General features: G+C 42.3%; 1 protein-coding gene across 5 annotated transcripts in view; it reads right to left on the reverse strand.

The window, feature by feature from the left end:
* The window catches only part of ZBTB20 (zinc finger and BTB domain containing 20), a 764,386-nt gene that overhangs the window by 50,066 nt on the left and 697,852 nt on the right, over positions 1 to 16,468 (reverse strand). For all 5 annotated transcript variants that reach the window (XM_042954830.1, XM_042954828.1, XM_042954831.1 and 2 more), the window contains one exon: positions 586 to 686. The gene's annotated coding sequence lies outside the window, so the exon portion shown is untranslated. The remainder of the gene's footprint in view (positions 1 to 585; positions 687 to 16,468) is intronic.

Genomic DNA, 16,468 nt, shown 5'->3' on the forward strand with positions numbered 1-16,468 from the left:
ATGGCTGACACAGAGGAAACTAAATCACACTCACACAGCCATGCATCCAGAGGGCAAGGTTGAGCTGGAAGCAATGGCTGCGAGACGTGGCTGAGGAGCCCAGAGTCCACAGGGAGAGCGTTGGCCTCCTAAAGGAGCAAGGAAGCAACAGCCCAGTGCCGGCATGCAACTCGGACAACAGGCAGATGCAGACGACAGAGCTGGCTCATGGATCTGAGCAGGGTGGCATGAAATGACAAGCTGCGGTGAGAGTCAACAGAAGGTGACGAGAGGCAAAGAGGGGGCGCGGGAGCCACCATCGCTTCGGGTGGGGGTGCAGACGACCAGGCAGAAGAGCACCGGGCCCTGCAAGGTCTGCCCGGGTCTGGCTCAGCACAGCCCTCTGGTGAGGAGGGCGCGATGCTGCTCAGGGCGGGCGTGGCAGGCACCCCACGACTGAGTCTGGTGACCTCACTGTGTTCCAGACACGAAGCCATCTAAACTTTCATCTGCATGAAAGTTACAACTGTGTGAGTTTTGTTTGTTTGTTTGTTTTTTAAACTGGGCGAACTAAGAAGCCTTTCGTTGGAGGCAGGGTGTACTCACAGTAGTTTCCAAATCAATGGTGTCACTCTTCAGGTAAATCACTCCAAGGCTTGGGCCTAGTGCAGATGTTCATTGGGGCAGGGAACAGAGAGCGGCTGCATCTAGAGAAAACAAGAAAGAAAGACAGGCTGTTAAATGATAGGTGATGGTGATCATTCACGTTGATGGAGACATTCACGTTGATGGAGACAGATCATTCACGTTGATGGGACTCAGGTAAGAGTCTGGGCCTGCACGTTTGCACCAGAGAGCAGCACGACAGGGGAGGCAGAGGAAGAAAAGAGGATGTCACCCAGGGTCCGTTCTCAGGGTGCCCACCTGATGGCCGGAGTGGTCTGGGATCTTCCACCACACCCTGTCTGTGCAGATGGAGTTGATTTTGTGGTGAGGAGATACAAGCCTGCTTGGAAGATGGGGGAGGGTGGGGTGTCCTTCAACCTTGCCAAGCCAGCTCTTCTTCTGGTGTCCTTGACTCCACTGTAGCCCCTCCTGCTTTGGTGCCTAGTTCTTACCTGTTCTAAAACCACCACTGGCCTGGCCAAGGTCTGAGCTCTTACTGTGACTCCGCCCTATAATATGGAACCTCCACTGTCTCCTGTGTCCTCTAACCTGTGGCTCTCAGCCTTAGGGGCTACAGGACTGACCTCTGATTGTCTCCAGCCTCACACCAGAGGTCCTTCCCCAGGTCTTGCCCCTTTGGCCACACGGAGCCCTGATAACCACCTTATTCCCGAAACTGTCCTCCCTTCTCACTGGAACACTGCATTATCCTGACTTTCCTCCCACCTCTCAGTTCTCTCCTCTGCCTCCTTTGCTGGCTTGTCTTCTTTCTCCTGTTCCCTAAATGTACCTATTCCTTAAGATTCTCTTCTCAGGCTTTGCCTACACCCACCCTCCATGAACTCAACAATTACTTCTCCATAGCGAACACCCACATGACTATCTTTAGTTCTTGCTTGTCTACAGAGCTCCAGATCCACATTCTTAATAGCCTCTGGTTATTGGTTCATTCACTCATTTGTTCATTCGTTCATTCATTCATTCATTCATTCATCTATTCATTCATGCGTGTTTGCTTAGCATCTATCAGGCACCGGGAAAAGATGAATAAGGTAGGGCCACTAACCTCACACCTCCATCAAATACAGCACAGGCACGTCTAATTCAGAAAGTTTAAAACAGAATTCATTGCCTTCCCTCAAACTATATTCCCATTTCCTGCCATCGATCGGTACCCTCTTCACCCAGTTACTTGGTCCTACCATGGAGGAGTCATCTTCAATGCCTCCTTTTTTTTTGCTTCTCACATCCAATCAGCTGCCAAGAGATGTGGTTTGTGCTGAGGCCGTGCTTCCTAAATCAACACCTACTTTCTATCCCAACACCTATTTGTCCCTTTATCACCTGAGCCTGGGCTCATGCCAGGGCCTCCCTATGGCTTTGCTTCCTCCAGGTCCTTTTTACCTCTAGCCAGTCCTTCACACCAATACCACATTAATTTTCCTCCAGTACCGTTCTAAACATATTATTCCTTTGCTCTTTGCCTAGTGGATTAAATTCAAACTTCTCAGTTTGGTATTCAAGGCCTCTACAAGATAGCCCCAGTCTAATTTCTACTCCTTTACTCCTACACAGCAGCAAAGTTCCGTTCTTTTGCATCCAAATTCCACCTGATTTATGAAGCCTTTCCCAAAGGAAAGTGCCCCGAGTCCTCAAGCACTTTCTGCACTACTCCCTTTGCACGTTCTACGGACTCGGATTGTTATTTATGTAATTTGGCTCCTTCTCTATAAGCTCCTAGGAAGTAGAGACAGTTTTTACTTGGTGTGCCCCTGTAGTGTGCAATGCCTTGCACACAGACTTGCGCTCGGCTGGTGTCTGCTGAACCAAAGTTAAAAGGAATCAAAATTCTTGCTTAGATTCATGGAATGGAGACTGAATTGGAAAGACATGAAAGTTCATCACCTCTCATTTTTCAGATGAGATTAAGGGAACTTACTTGCTCAAGGCCACATCCCTGTTCCTGGTTGAGCAGCAATAACTGATAGAAAAGGTTACGAATCTTTAAATATCTATCCCTGCTTGCTCGGCACCAATAGGCCCAGAAGACCGTTGACAGTGACCAGATCAGAGAGAGTGAGGGGCTAATGGGGTACACAGCCAGCAAGCATATACTGGGTTCCAAGATACAAAGAATTTTGTTTAACTTGTTCACTTCAATAAACTGAAATAATAAATACCCTTTTATAGATAAATGACGTTAAAAAAAAACGAGGTGGATTTCAAAGAACAAGGAAGCAAACCTTTCTAACATGATCCACAGAGACAATTATGAAAATATTGCAAACACCACTGGGGTGATAAACTCAGGGTGAAAACCAGGATGAAGAAATTCCTCATGCTTTAGAAAAGCAGTGGGCTCAGCTAAAGTTCTTGGTGAAAACATGCCATAGTAATTCTATGGTTAAATTCTCACCTTGTGGAACCAGAGGCTGTTGGCATTCCTGCTATAATGCAACCCACATCAGTACTTTTTCCACCTAGTTTTGTGTGGGATTTATCCTATAAGTTTGTTTACACTGTCACTTATTTTTCTCTCCTTGTGTCACGACACTTGTGGAAATGCATAGGTGAGTGCTCCCAGGTCTGTTCTAACTTTCTTTCCTCTCATGATAGGAGAAACAGTAATTGCTTAATCTCCTTTTTATCCTCATCCTCAACCAGAATCCTTTCCTCTCACCCAAAGATGAAAATCTCCACCCAGTAAACACATGGGGATGACAGTGTTCACCTAGGTGAAAAAAAAACAGGCTTTTCCAGGAATCTCCGTAGTGTTCACTTGGCAGGAAAGCGGGGCTCTTAAATGGTAGCCTACAGTGCTATAAGACCTCATCTGCCTCTCTCAGGTGAGTACTTACTCATTGTTACTCACTGGAGGAAAACCTTGGTAGTATTAATCATATTCTTTTTGGCCACTATGGTGGAGCCATGCTATGAATCGAGACATCCATTCAATAGCAACACCCCAGTAGCCACATAAACAGCAAATTGGGCTCAAGAGCTCTCTATAGTTCTTACTAAACCATCTTATGGCCAGACAGGTTATCAACACTTCACCAGATATAGCTTCCTTCTCTTTTCTCCCCCTGGCAACTACATTAAAATGATAAAGGGTATCACTCACTGATATGTCTAGTACATTGCAATGAAAAATCACCTGAAAGCATACAAATTCATTGTGTAATTAGATAAGTGTACATTTTAAATATGCCTAACATTTGATTTAAGTTGTGCATTTTATAATTAAATGGAGACAGAATCTTTCTGTTCTTTACTCAAACTCCCCTTTCTTAGCCTCACATCCCACTGCTGTAATCTTCCTTTCATTTTTTGGCAGCCTGTCACCTAATCCCCCTTCTTACTTCCCTGCATGCCTCACCACACACCTAAGGGGCTATTAGTCAGAACTACTGCACAGTGTGGTATATGTTGTTGCTTAGAGGGTGGTTCGGCTCTAAAAAAGACTCCACGAGGGGCACCTCGGTGGCTCAGTCGGTTAAGCGTCAGACTTTGGCTCAGGTCATGATCTCATGGTCCGTGGGTTCGAGCCCCGCATCGGGCTCTGTGCTGACAGCTCGGAGCCTGGAGCCTGCTTCGGATTCTGTCTTCCTCTCTCCTCTCTCTCTGCCCCTTCCCTGCTTGCACTTTGTCTCTCTCAAAAATAAATAAAGCATTGAAAAAAAAAACACTCCGTGAAAATGCCTTCATGAGGTTTCATATTTATTCTATGCAACGGCTTTCCATATCCAATGTACTCATATTTTAAGTCAAAAGATCATCTTTTTTTAAATTTTATTTTTTATTTTTTAAAATTTACACCCAAATTAGTTAGCAAAAGATCATCTTGAGAGGCTACTGGGGCTATGCATGCTTCCCAGAATCTGGAAATCTAGCTGTTCTCTCTGCCTCTTACATCATCACTGTAATAACGAATCTGCTCTTGGAACCCAGCTGGCAAAGTTCTTGATGGTGTCAGAGGCAGGGGAGACAGTGGGTCATTTCCACTCCAGTCTGTTTTATTGTTGTTGATGTCTCTGTAGCTCTGTCTTGCAAGCCCTTGGAGAGAAGAGCCGTTATGTAACACACTGCCGCAGATCACTGCATGGAATTTTCTGTGGAGGTCTCATTTCACTGTGGCTCCTCCCATTCTTTGGAAATCAAGCCAAAGCATTCTAAAATGACAGACGGGGCCTTTGTGACCAAAGCTTACAAAAAAGATAATAGTAACAATAATAGCTACCATTTGTTAGATGTTTACATTTTTGTTAGGGATGACATGGGGAATTTTTACACATAAATACATCCTCACTTAATCCCCACAGCAATGTTGTGCTGAAGGTATTAGCATGCCATTTGACAGATGAGGAAAAGTGAGACTAAGAGAGCTCAAGTAACCACTCCAAGATTAGAAAGCCACGGATAGTGAGGTCAGAATTCAAGGTCAGATATGAGCCCGATCCCTCTGACTTTAAATCTGGGTTATTATTATTTTTTTTTAATTATACAACTGTTCCAACACAGCATGGACACATTTCTAGTTCCCACTGTGACCTCAGCACAAGAAAGAGGCTTATGCTATTTCCATGATGATTCAGAGCCACTGGAAACACAAAAACCGGGAGCACAGACCTCAGGTGAAGGAACTCTTTCAGAAACTATCAATAAATGGAGCTTTCTCCTAGCTCCTTTCTATTTGAAGATGAGAACATCTTATATCGGCCTTCTCAAACGCTCATGAACAAATGAATCATTCAGGATTTCTGATTCAGCATGTCTGGGACTGAGTCTGTGATTCTGCATTTCTAGAAAACTCCCAGGTAATGCCGATGACACTGGTCTGGGTACCACAGGTCTTATGTCTGACTCTTGCCTTCCTACTGTTTTCGAAGGAGCAGTTCAAGCTGAATAACTTGGCTAACAGCACACACGGCATGACCGGCTTCTGATTCTGGGCCAGTTTGTCAGGTCATCAGGCATTAGACAGAATTCAAGGAGTTTCTGGCGTAGAGCACATTATGAAAAAAAAAAAAAAATTGTTCCTCGATCCCCCAGGGCTCCACTAACCCCATTGGAAATTAAAATGATAATGCCTCTAACATGTAAAGTTTCTATTTTTTACATTATTGTTATTTTTAACAATAATTATCTGGTAATAATTCAAATAACACCTTTCCTCTGAGAAATTCAATGAGCTTTACTAACCTTAATTGTCTAACAGCAATTCCCAGGTGTAGATAAAGCTGTCTCAAAGATCACAGTAAATTTAAAATTGTTCCACTTCCCTCCTTTCTTTGCCCCAAATGTAGTGAGGAATTAGTGGTGAGGGTTTCCTAATTGGCAAAGACCCACTGTCTCATAATTTGAGGCTAGGAAATTTTACAAAGGTGGGATAAATCCAAGAAATAATTGGCAGAGAGGTGGTTGTAGGACACAAAATATTGGTGAGAGAAAAAAGGAGGGAGAGTTAAAGAGAGCAAGAGGATGAAAAGGGAAAGTGAAATGATAGAACCAGCTGGATGACCTTGGATGAGTCATTTAACCTGTAGGAGGCTCAGCATTTTCCATTTTCCAGAAAACGTGGATTCTATGATTTTTAAGGGCCTTTAAAACTCTAATAGTCCCCTGAGAAGAAGGATGTGGGAATTAAGTTGCTCATCAACCTGTTAAACCATTAAACCTGTTAAAGAAATCTATTTGACTTTTAACTATTTAACTAATCACCTGAAATGAATTCCCAAGTCTACATCACTAATCCCACCCCTCTGGAAAGTGGTGAGAAAAACCATTCAAAGAATAAGGCACTGAAGGCATCATGGCCAGGCAAACAAGTCAGGAACCCCATCATCTTCAGCTTTCCAATGTTGTAAGAAATGTTTTACTTTAAAATATTTTAGCTCTTTAATAGCCACTAGTTAACCCATGTCCAGAAGAAATACCTCTGACAGCTTGAAGACCCCTGGGATGGCCCTGCAAATAGAAGGTCCTGCTGTTTGTCACATAAAATCTATGTTAATTTTCTCCATAGAGACCTCTGGATTCCTCTTTGACAATTCACAAACTCTGTTAATAACACTTGCATGTCCCAGGAGACATGGAGCTATCAGGTACAGTTGATTCTTGTTTTCAAAATAAGAGATCTTTGCGATCAGGTGACAGATATGTATCTCAATACATACGTATCATATATGGATATATACATATGTATACATACGTGTACAGATGGTAATAATTTTTCTGGTTTTAATGAATGACTGGTGATGAGAACTCCTTCTCTAAGTCACTCGACTCTGGAATCTTTCTGAGCAGAAAGTCTGCCACAGGTCCTGGCAGAAAGGTCATTTGAAACTATATAATGAGGACTCCAACACAGACTCGATCTATGGTGCAGCATATTTGCGTTATAGTGGAGTTATCTATACCTTGCTTCTTGTACTGAGTATGTTTTCTGGACTAGTCATTACAGGTTGTGGCTAAATGGAGAAAATAGGCACCAAGAATATCAAAATGACATTACCCTGGAGAACACACTGTCACTGTCTCCAGAGTGAACATCACTCCACTTTTCTTGCTTCCATCACCTCCATTGTAACCTGGATGCTGTTAACTAAATGCTGTGTGGCAGGTATTGTGCTTGGCACTTTTCATACTTTGTTTAGTTTCATTTCTTATAATCACTTTGGGGGTAGAGATTATATTCTGATTTTATAGATGAGAAAACTGACATTTAGGAAAGGTGAAAAATATATACCATAGGTCATAAAGCCAGAGAGGGTAGCAAAGCTGGGCTTTAAGGCCAGGTTTTAATCACAGTGCTCTGAATCTTCATCTACACCTAGCTTGTGATCTCCTGCCTGCATCCCACTCCTGTTCATTGGGGTGCTTGCCATAGCTTTATACTAGATTCTGCATCATGGTTCTCTGCTGCTTTCTTGAACCTGTTTTTAACCTTCGCCCAAACCTTCCACATTTGATTTATATTTTCCCTCTATTTCGATCGATACTTTAGTACAAAACTCATTACCATTTTCCCCCATGGATTTTTACCACCACCTTCTCCAGTGACTTTATACCCCTCATCTTCGTTCCAATGTACTCTTTAAGGCTTCACATTTGACATCAAATGCTCCAACCCCAGCTTGAGAACCCCCTTCCTTAATGCCTAAGGAATCAACTCTTTTCACCTGGCCATTAGTAGGCCCCGGCTGACTTCACTGGATATCTATGTCCAGCCTGGCCTTACTCTATGATCAACCATTTCAACATTGTTCTCAATAACCTTTCAGATTTCCTTGATCCCCGACCCTCTGTATACAGGGTCTTTTCTTGTGTTCTTCAACCATGAATCCATCACCACGTATCATTCTCTCCCGCCCTCAGTACAAAACCTGACACATGCATGTCATCTGGACCCTCACTCCTGCTCAGCGTTGCTTCTAAATACAAATCTCCAGTAGTTTTTCTTTTTTTTAATTTTTTTTAATGTTTATTTATTTTTGAGACAGAGCATGAATGGGGGAGGGTCAGAGAGAGAGGGAGACACAGAATCTGAAGCAGGCTCCAGGCTCTGAGCTGTCAGCACAGAGCCTGACGTGGGGCTCGAACTCACGGACCGTGAGATCATGATCTGAGCCGAAGTCGGACGCTTAACCGACTGAGCTACCCAGGCGCCCCTCCAGTAGTTTTTCTTAATACGTCCTACTTCACCAAGTTCATGCTCCATTCTCTTCTTCAGTTGATGACCTTGCCTCCTACATTGGTAAGATGATCTAGACCATCCAGTGTGGTAAGCTCATTGGCTCTTATCTTCTTCTCTGATATCTCTGGATTTTCATCATTTTGCTCTTCAAGATATATCTATGCCTCTTCCCACACTCTCTCCATATGCTGGAGGTTATCTTCTTTTCTTCTGATCTTTCTCCTTCCCTTTGGTCCCATCAATGATATCTTCTTCTCTGTAGTCGATGACATATCCATTCATAATAGTACCAGATTAATCATCACAAGATAGTGTTTTGCCCTGCCTCCAACTCCTGCCCTTCAAGATGTTTCCAGGTGGTATATCTCAAAATGAGTTTTATGGAACACTAGAACTCAAAAATGCACCCCAAAGAAAATTCTTTGGTTACAGAAATATAGGAAACACTGTAGGCAATATGTTTCTCTTGCAAACTTATAATGCACATAAGGATAGTAAAGTGCTGAAGACACCCCCCACCATTGCCCAGAATTATTAGATTGCAAACCATTCCCCTGTCCTTTTTAGAGGGAACACTTATCAACCTCAGAGTATACTTAGAGAAAAGATGGGTTAATTGATATCCCTGGTTCCAGATTCTTTAGCCTGGACATGTAAGTTTACTGAATCTATACCAAATAGGCCCTCTCAGATTTCCTTTCTGTCAATACTCCATTTGGTCTAGCCCAGTTAACTTACAGGGTGTCAGAAAGACTGAGCACATTTGTGTTTCTGAGCCCCTGAACACAGTATTTTGGCTGTTTAGTGCCTTTATCACTTTTTCTCATCTAAGCCTTTCCCGTTCTTCAAGGCCCATGCAAAATGATGTATCCCTTATGAAACTTTTCCTTGTGAAACTGTCTTGGCCCATATTGAGTTCTGCCACTCCCTGAGCACTAAAATAAATGCATAGAGTCTAATGCCTGTTTTCTGTATCATTGGGGAGAGTGTCTATTCTCTAGGGCATGGATCTTGTTTTGTACATTACAGAAACTCTAGCACACAGTGGAGCCCTTTGTGCATAGTATGGGGTTATAATCATATTAAAAGTTGCCATAGATACATATGGATAACATTGGGACATGGTAGATCCGAATTTGATTTCTGTAGCAATTGGGAGAGTTTAGTATGCTACAGAACCAGGTGGAATGTACCACCACCTTGTTGGGAAGAAATACTACCCACCATTACCATCATCACCTCTTCGAATGGTAACACACATGCTTTGAGGAGACAAAGACTAGACCAAGGTGAGCAAAGGCATCTGTGCTCTTGGGTGAAAACAGGAATTTGCATTAGTTGACAACAAATGGGGAGAAGGGTAAAATACTCCAGGAACATCCAAGGACCTATAAAAGGTACCACTAGAACAGATGCCTCTCTACCAACGATGAGATTAACATTCATGATCATGAAATCATGGTAACCTGATAAAAAAGAAAAGGCTGTTTTCCTCTACAGGGAAGTCAGGGGCAGTCGTGTGTGAACATTCACTGCTTACAACGCGCCTGATACCTAGAGTATGTAGCGACCACCTGCAGAATGTCAAAGGACTGACAGTACTCTTCCTTTCACTCATATTCCAACTCTCTTTCTCTTTGGGTCATTGTGAAGACACGTTACATTGGAGAAGTCAAGGCAGCTTTACTACCATAGCACAAGATGCAACCCCCAAACAATGAGTTCCATCTTTCTCATAAAGTTCTTTTACTGACACATCATTTAAGAGCAACAGCAATTGTAAGTCTCAGGCAATCGCCAGGTATTAAAAGGCTTTGCGTTTTCCAGATTAGCTGTTATCTGAAGTTGGGACTTAATGCGTTCTCTAATACTGAGTTTGTAGTGAGGCTAGGACTAGAAATTTGGTGTCTTGATGTCTAGTCAGGGAGTAGTATTATGAGGGGAAAGAGTATAGTTTTTTTCCTTAAAACTAACTAAAGCAGAAACAAATGATATTCATCTTTTAGCAGAAGAGGACATGTGTTTTATTTAAAGTACAGTCTGTGAAGTATTTTGCTACCTTCCTGGATGCAAAGTGTTATACAAACAAAGACTTAGTTAAAAAAACTATTTATAAATGAAAATGTTTACTTATGTTTACTTTAAAATAGGTATAGATTGTATTATGTAATGTGTGAAAATAGTAGGATAATGGTAAAAATTCTATGGTCCTTAGTTAAAAGTCATGAGAAAGAATTACAGTATTTATTATTAGTAGTAATTAATAAATAAGTGCTTTTAAAACTGGAATTTTCATTGTGGGAGATTATTGGGTTGGTAAAGCGAAACGGCTTAGATATTTTTCTGCCATGCTCCTTTAGCGTTGTCTTTCTGGACAATTTACACATTTGAGAGTGAAAATGAACGGTGGCCTGACTTTTGGATGTGTGATAGGCCATTGGGTCAAGGATGCTGTTTTCTGAGAGCCATGGGCTGTCTTTACAGTAAAATATCTTAGTTCCTTCTTTTTGTAGTAAAATAGGTAGTTTACTTTTATGTTCTGGGTGAAGTCTGAGATCTCTGCATCCTTCTCCTGGATGTCACCTGTGGCAAGAGACAGGGGACCTATTGGCAATGCATTACATTGATCTAGACACATTAAAGGTTATGTGGTACTTTCATGGACACTCTCTAAAAATGAGTTCTCCCCATCATGAGTTACCTAGATGAGAAGACTGAGGTGGAGAAGAGAGGTTTAAGTTTCCTAGATAATGAGCAGTAAAGCTTAGTCTTAAAACCAAGGTTTTCAGAAGAACCCTCCCTCATTTTTTCCCCTAAAAATACCATGGCTGCCAACAAGCTTTGTAGTGAATCTGAGAATCAGAGAACTAGGTGGAGAATCAGAAGATCTGGTGCATCTTCTGGATCTGGTAAGAATTAGCCAGGCGACCACAGCCAAGTCACTAACTTTTCTGAACATTATAAACTCAAGTGCAAGGAATCAATGAATGGCATAATTACCTTCCAGCTATAAAGCATCTCACCTGTAAAAGAGTATTGATTACAAAATGTGTGTTTTTCCTATCTTATAAGGTTGTGGGCTGAGGTAAGCTGAGTATGCGAAAGTAGTTTGCATTGTGAAGCACTGAATCATTGTAGTCTCAAAGAATGAGCACTAGAAGAATTAGGAATGGGTCCCCTGTGTGTGTGTGAGCTGACAGCCCAGTCCATTTCCATTCAGGTTTTGGGAGAAGCTGTAATAAATCAGTCAAATCCCACACTATCCCCTCCTCTCCCAGTCTGTCACAGAGCATCACTTGAGCCAAGTTCCTTGAGTGGGTGAGCCAAACCTCCAAGTTCCAACCTCTCTGAGTAGAAGCGACAGAGGATTCTGAGCCACAGTGCAGGTGACAATCCCTGTTCTTCCAGGTGTTTCTGAAACACTGGGGAGACCCCGGGGACAGTACGTCCAGGGAGCTGGGGAGGAAGGTCAGACGGCACTGCTCCCGAGGCCCAGTTTTCTCTTGCACGACTCTGCAGCCTGCATGATTTTACCTGACAGCCCCAGGAGACAGAAAAGACCCAGAATGAGCAGGGGCCTCCTATCCTGATAACCTAAGTGCTGCTCTGATTGAAAGGCAGAGGGTATCAGCAGAATGGCTGTACTGAGTCGGCATTGATTTCTCCAGCCTTTGTCTGCGTCTGGTTTCTGTCTCGTTTGGAGGTGGTTACTGTTACTACAAGCAGCATGAATCATGTCTCTGTTAAAAAACAGAGCTTCAATTGTCTTACATAACCCCTGGTAACTGAACGTCTAATAATAGCAAGCCATTTACAGGTAGGGAGTCTGTCTTCCTCCCAGACACACACATACACACACACACACACACACACACACACACACACACACACTACTCCCAGTGCCTCACAGTAAAGGGAGACAGACAGGGAGGAGCAGAGGGAGAAAGGGGACAGCACAATTGATTTTTTTTTTAATTTTACAATATATTGAGTAATCGTGCATCACGGGCTTGCTGACTGGTATGTTTAACTGAGTTTGTTTCATAAACTGAAGGAAACAAGCATTCTTCTTCAAAGAATTCGAAATAGCAAGAAACTCCAAACATGACAGACAGACACCTTCTCTAACATTCTATGGCTGTGTGTAAAAGCCCAAACCCCAAAGACGGAAGGCAGGTATACGTGGTAGGAGGAGGGTTAGAAGTCTCACTGGGCTGGCTGCTCCACCACCAGCGAGCTTTGATTTTCAAAGGACTTTTCCTCCTATCCTTTCTGCTCAACCAGAGAGAGAGAGAGAGATTCCAAAGGTTCTTGGCTACCGTCATTGCATAAAATTCCAGAGAGAGAAAAGCAACTGAAAACACGGCTGCAGTGTCCCATTATGCCCATGATACAGTGTCAGGCACTGTAATCTGAGCCACTCTCTTTGGGAGAGAGAACCCGTGCATCTGAAGACTTGTATTTTTCCCATGAGCCTAATCTTTGCCTTGTAAGACACGATGAGGTCTTTTCGTACATGATCCCCACTCAGCCACCCGTTAAAGTGATTACCAAAAAGCAAATAACAGGACAGGCTGAAAAATGACTCAAAAATTATAAAGGTAAGTTGTCTTTAAACCACCCATTTGGAGGAAAACATTAGGCTCCAGATGGCAAGTTAAAAAGTGTACGAGGGAAAAATAATATAAATTTGCAACTTGCATGTCTCCATTTCCTTACTGCCGCATCATGGCCAACCTAAGAACAATCACTGCAGGCATTACTTTTTGAGAGTGCATTCCCAAGAGCCCCACAGCTCTGAATATGGTGTAAAGTGGACTGGGGGAAGACTTTATGGAAAATTACAGATGGAGGCTACATTCTGCCACTCATTTGGGCTAGGCCTATAGAAGGAAAACTTTCTTCTCTCTTTTGGTTATTCAGTAACATGAAACAGTGGACTAGGCTAGTTGAAACCAAAGACTGTCCTTGGAAACACCCATTTGGAAGACCAGCACCTGGGCTAGTCTGCTGCTCATCAGTTGTTTAGTGATAGAAAGCGGCGTATGGATATGGTTATATGTCAAAGTGGTGTGTGTTCCCTCACAATAGGATTTACTGTGCCTCTTTTCCTTTTAGAATGCTTTACAAATCCATAAGCAAAAATAGTTTTAAGAAGAGAAAGAATAAAAGAATAAAAAAGAAGAGAAGAGAGAGGAAGAAGGAGAATTACTAATGTTTCATTAACCCCACTTGCAAATCTGGCTGGAGTGCATAATAAAACTCCACTGCTGTTCTCTGATGGTCTTTGCTACTGGCCATATGGATGTGGCTTCTGGAGGAAATGAGTTCTAGGTTTTTCTCACAAATACACAAACGCATAACGGTAGGGATTGTCATCACTAAATCACCCCGCCTAACAACAGGACCACAGTGGTAGGATGTGGCTGACGGGGCTAGAATCTTCTGCTTATTTCATTCACTTTGCAAAGTAGATAGATCTTAGAGTTGGTACAATGGTCGACTAAATGTTTAATATGAATAGCCACAAGACGCCACTGTTTTCTTCATCAAAGTCTTTCCCTTCTAACTACTGTGATGATATTGCTGAATGATTCCTGCTTCTGGAAGAGCAGGCAGGTTGCCTCTCCTCCTCTCAGCCTCAAATTAGGCTCTCCTCTGCGTTTGTGAGGGGATTACACTTACCTGAAATTTCAGGGTACTATGTTAGTCAGTTCCTTCTACTTAGTTAGTGTGGTTGGTACCTCAGCAAGGACTTGGTGGGCCAGACACATTTCAAATGTGCAAGTGGATTATTAATATTATTTGCATTGCAATAATATCAGCATTTCTGGATTGTTGCTGACAGCTAGATCATAATAACCACATGTGGTTCAAGAAACCACATGACATTATATCAAAAGCTTAGAGTTCATATTTCCAAATAATCTAGAGAGTTTTTTTTTTAAAGAGAAATGGCGGGGTTGATGGGGGGTGGGAGGGAGGGGAGGGTGGGGGATGGGTATTGAGGAGGGCACCTTTTGGGATGAGCACTGGGTGTTGTATGGAAACCAATTTGACAATAAAATTCATATATTGGAAAAAAAAAATAAAGAGAAATGGCGGGTGCTGTCCATGCTGTCAGCATGAAGCCCAGTGTGGGTCTTGATCTCACAAACCATGAGATGACCTAAGCCGAAATCAAGAGCTGGATGCTTAACCGATTGTGCCACCCAGGTGCCCCCTCCCCTTTCATTAAGCATTTATTGAATGCCTCTTGTCAGTGATGTACTGTTTATTCACAGAAGGGAGCTGGGCTATGCCAGGCTCTCATCATGTTCTTTCTCCTCTAACACTGAACAAAATATCAGTATCAAGTCCAGCCTTTTTTGAACCCGATAGGCAATCAGTATGTAGTGACTGGCAATGCTGATGATGTAGGAGCTGGTGATACTGATGTCAGTGGAATGACTTCCTTATAAAGGCACAGCAGTTTGAGAACATCTCAGGGACAGCTCTGAGGGGGTAAATGAGCAGATCTGGTCTGATCTATTTACGCATTCCAACAAATGTCTGGAGCTCCAGAAACTTCGAAAAGTCTGATAATATGATCACGCTATTTTTACAGGAATGATATGATTCTTAGGAAAAAGAGGCATATATGTTTATCTAGTGAGCTTCTCCCTATTTGTAGAATACTCAGAATACTTCTGAGAACCCACCTTAATTTTTAGCATCATTTATAAGAATCCAGCAATTAATTATTATAAAGGAAACTTAAATCCAAAGCAATTTGAGAAGCTTGACAATTAAGAGACATTAAAACAACACTGGTGGAATAAGGCAAAGTTAGTGTTCTCTAAACTGATTTCAGAGAAACTTTAGAGATGACAGAATGGTTTGGCTGGAAGGCATCTGACTATAAATTGGAGGATCCGGGTCCCCTGGCCATGTTTGTTAATAACTGCAACTGTAAGGTTAATGATCCTACAACTCATGAAGCTTCTCTTGAGCCTTACTTTCCTCATATGTACAATGGGAGTGTTGGATGAGATGGTCTTTAAGATTCTTTCCAATTTAACATTTGCTGATTTTAACGTAAGGAAAGAAGACAGAGCAATTCCCCCTTCCTCTCATTTTGGTGAGTATGTTGCTTTCTCCTGATCTGTGTCTCTGTGGTTTGCATTAGGCTTAAGTTTCTGGATTCTAGATGTCATATAGTAAATAATCATGTCATTTTTTCCTAGTATATGTGGGAAAATAATAGGAGAATAATTCTCCCTTTCCTTCTATATCAATGTCTCTTCTCGATCAGATTTACACATTGAATAAAACCATGATCATCCAGGCCCTGAGGAAGATTCTTCCTTATCCTCATCCCAGCCCTCACTCATTCTCATGCAAGCTTATCTGATTGAGTTATTTCTATATTTACGTCCTGGCTATTTTTTCTCTTTCAACTTGTTGAAATCCCTGGTAAGCATAAAGCTGCAAAAAACAAAAACAAACAAATAAAACAAAACAGCTCTGTTTGAATAATTTACTTCAGTGAAAGCAATGTAAGAAAACACTGTAACACTCAGGGAAAAAGAAAAGCTTTTTAAAATGCTCCTGTATCTTAGAAAAGACCAAATAAAATGTTACTTCGATGATAGTTTCGTATGTAGTTACTGTTTTTTCCTTTTCAAAGAGAATGTTACATATTGGGTTTACAGTCTGTGTACAGACGTGTCTATTTCTCCCAATATTTCTCAGGCCACTTCATCCTCAACGCCAGGAAGGTCCAGAATTTACTGAGCTAGCTTTACGTAGACAAAGGAGCCACACAGAAAACCCAATACCTGGAGCTTATATCATATCCTGACTAGGCACTCCAGTTCCTCATGACTTGCTCTTTTCCATCTCTCTCCTGTTTCTTTGCTGGTTTAATTCCCATCACCTAGGATGCCCTCTGCTTGCCTCCCTTTACTGCCCAAGATTCTTCCTATCTTTCAAGAGCCACCTAGCTCAAGCCCCATTTCCACGAAGCAGCTTATGTTGACCCAACTTGGGGTCCAGTGGTAATTTTCATGGCTAGCGAGTGAAAACTAGCCTATGTGACAACCAGGAATTACTGACAACACATATTTAGCAAGTGCTCAGAGAACA

Source organism: Panthera leo, chromosome C2, assembly GCF_018350215.1.
Source record: "Panthera leo isolate Ple1 chromosome C2, P.leo_Ple1_pat1.1, whole genome shotgun sequence".
NCBI classification, from domain to species: Eukaryota; Metazoa; Chordata; class Mammalia; order Carnivora; family Felidae; genus Panthera; species Panthera leo.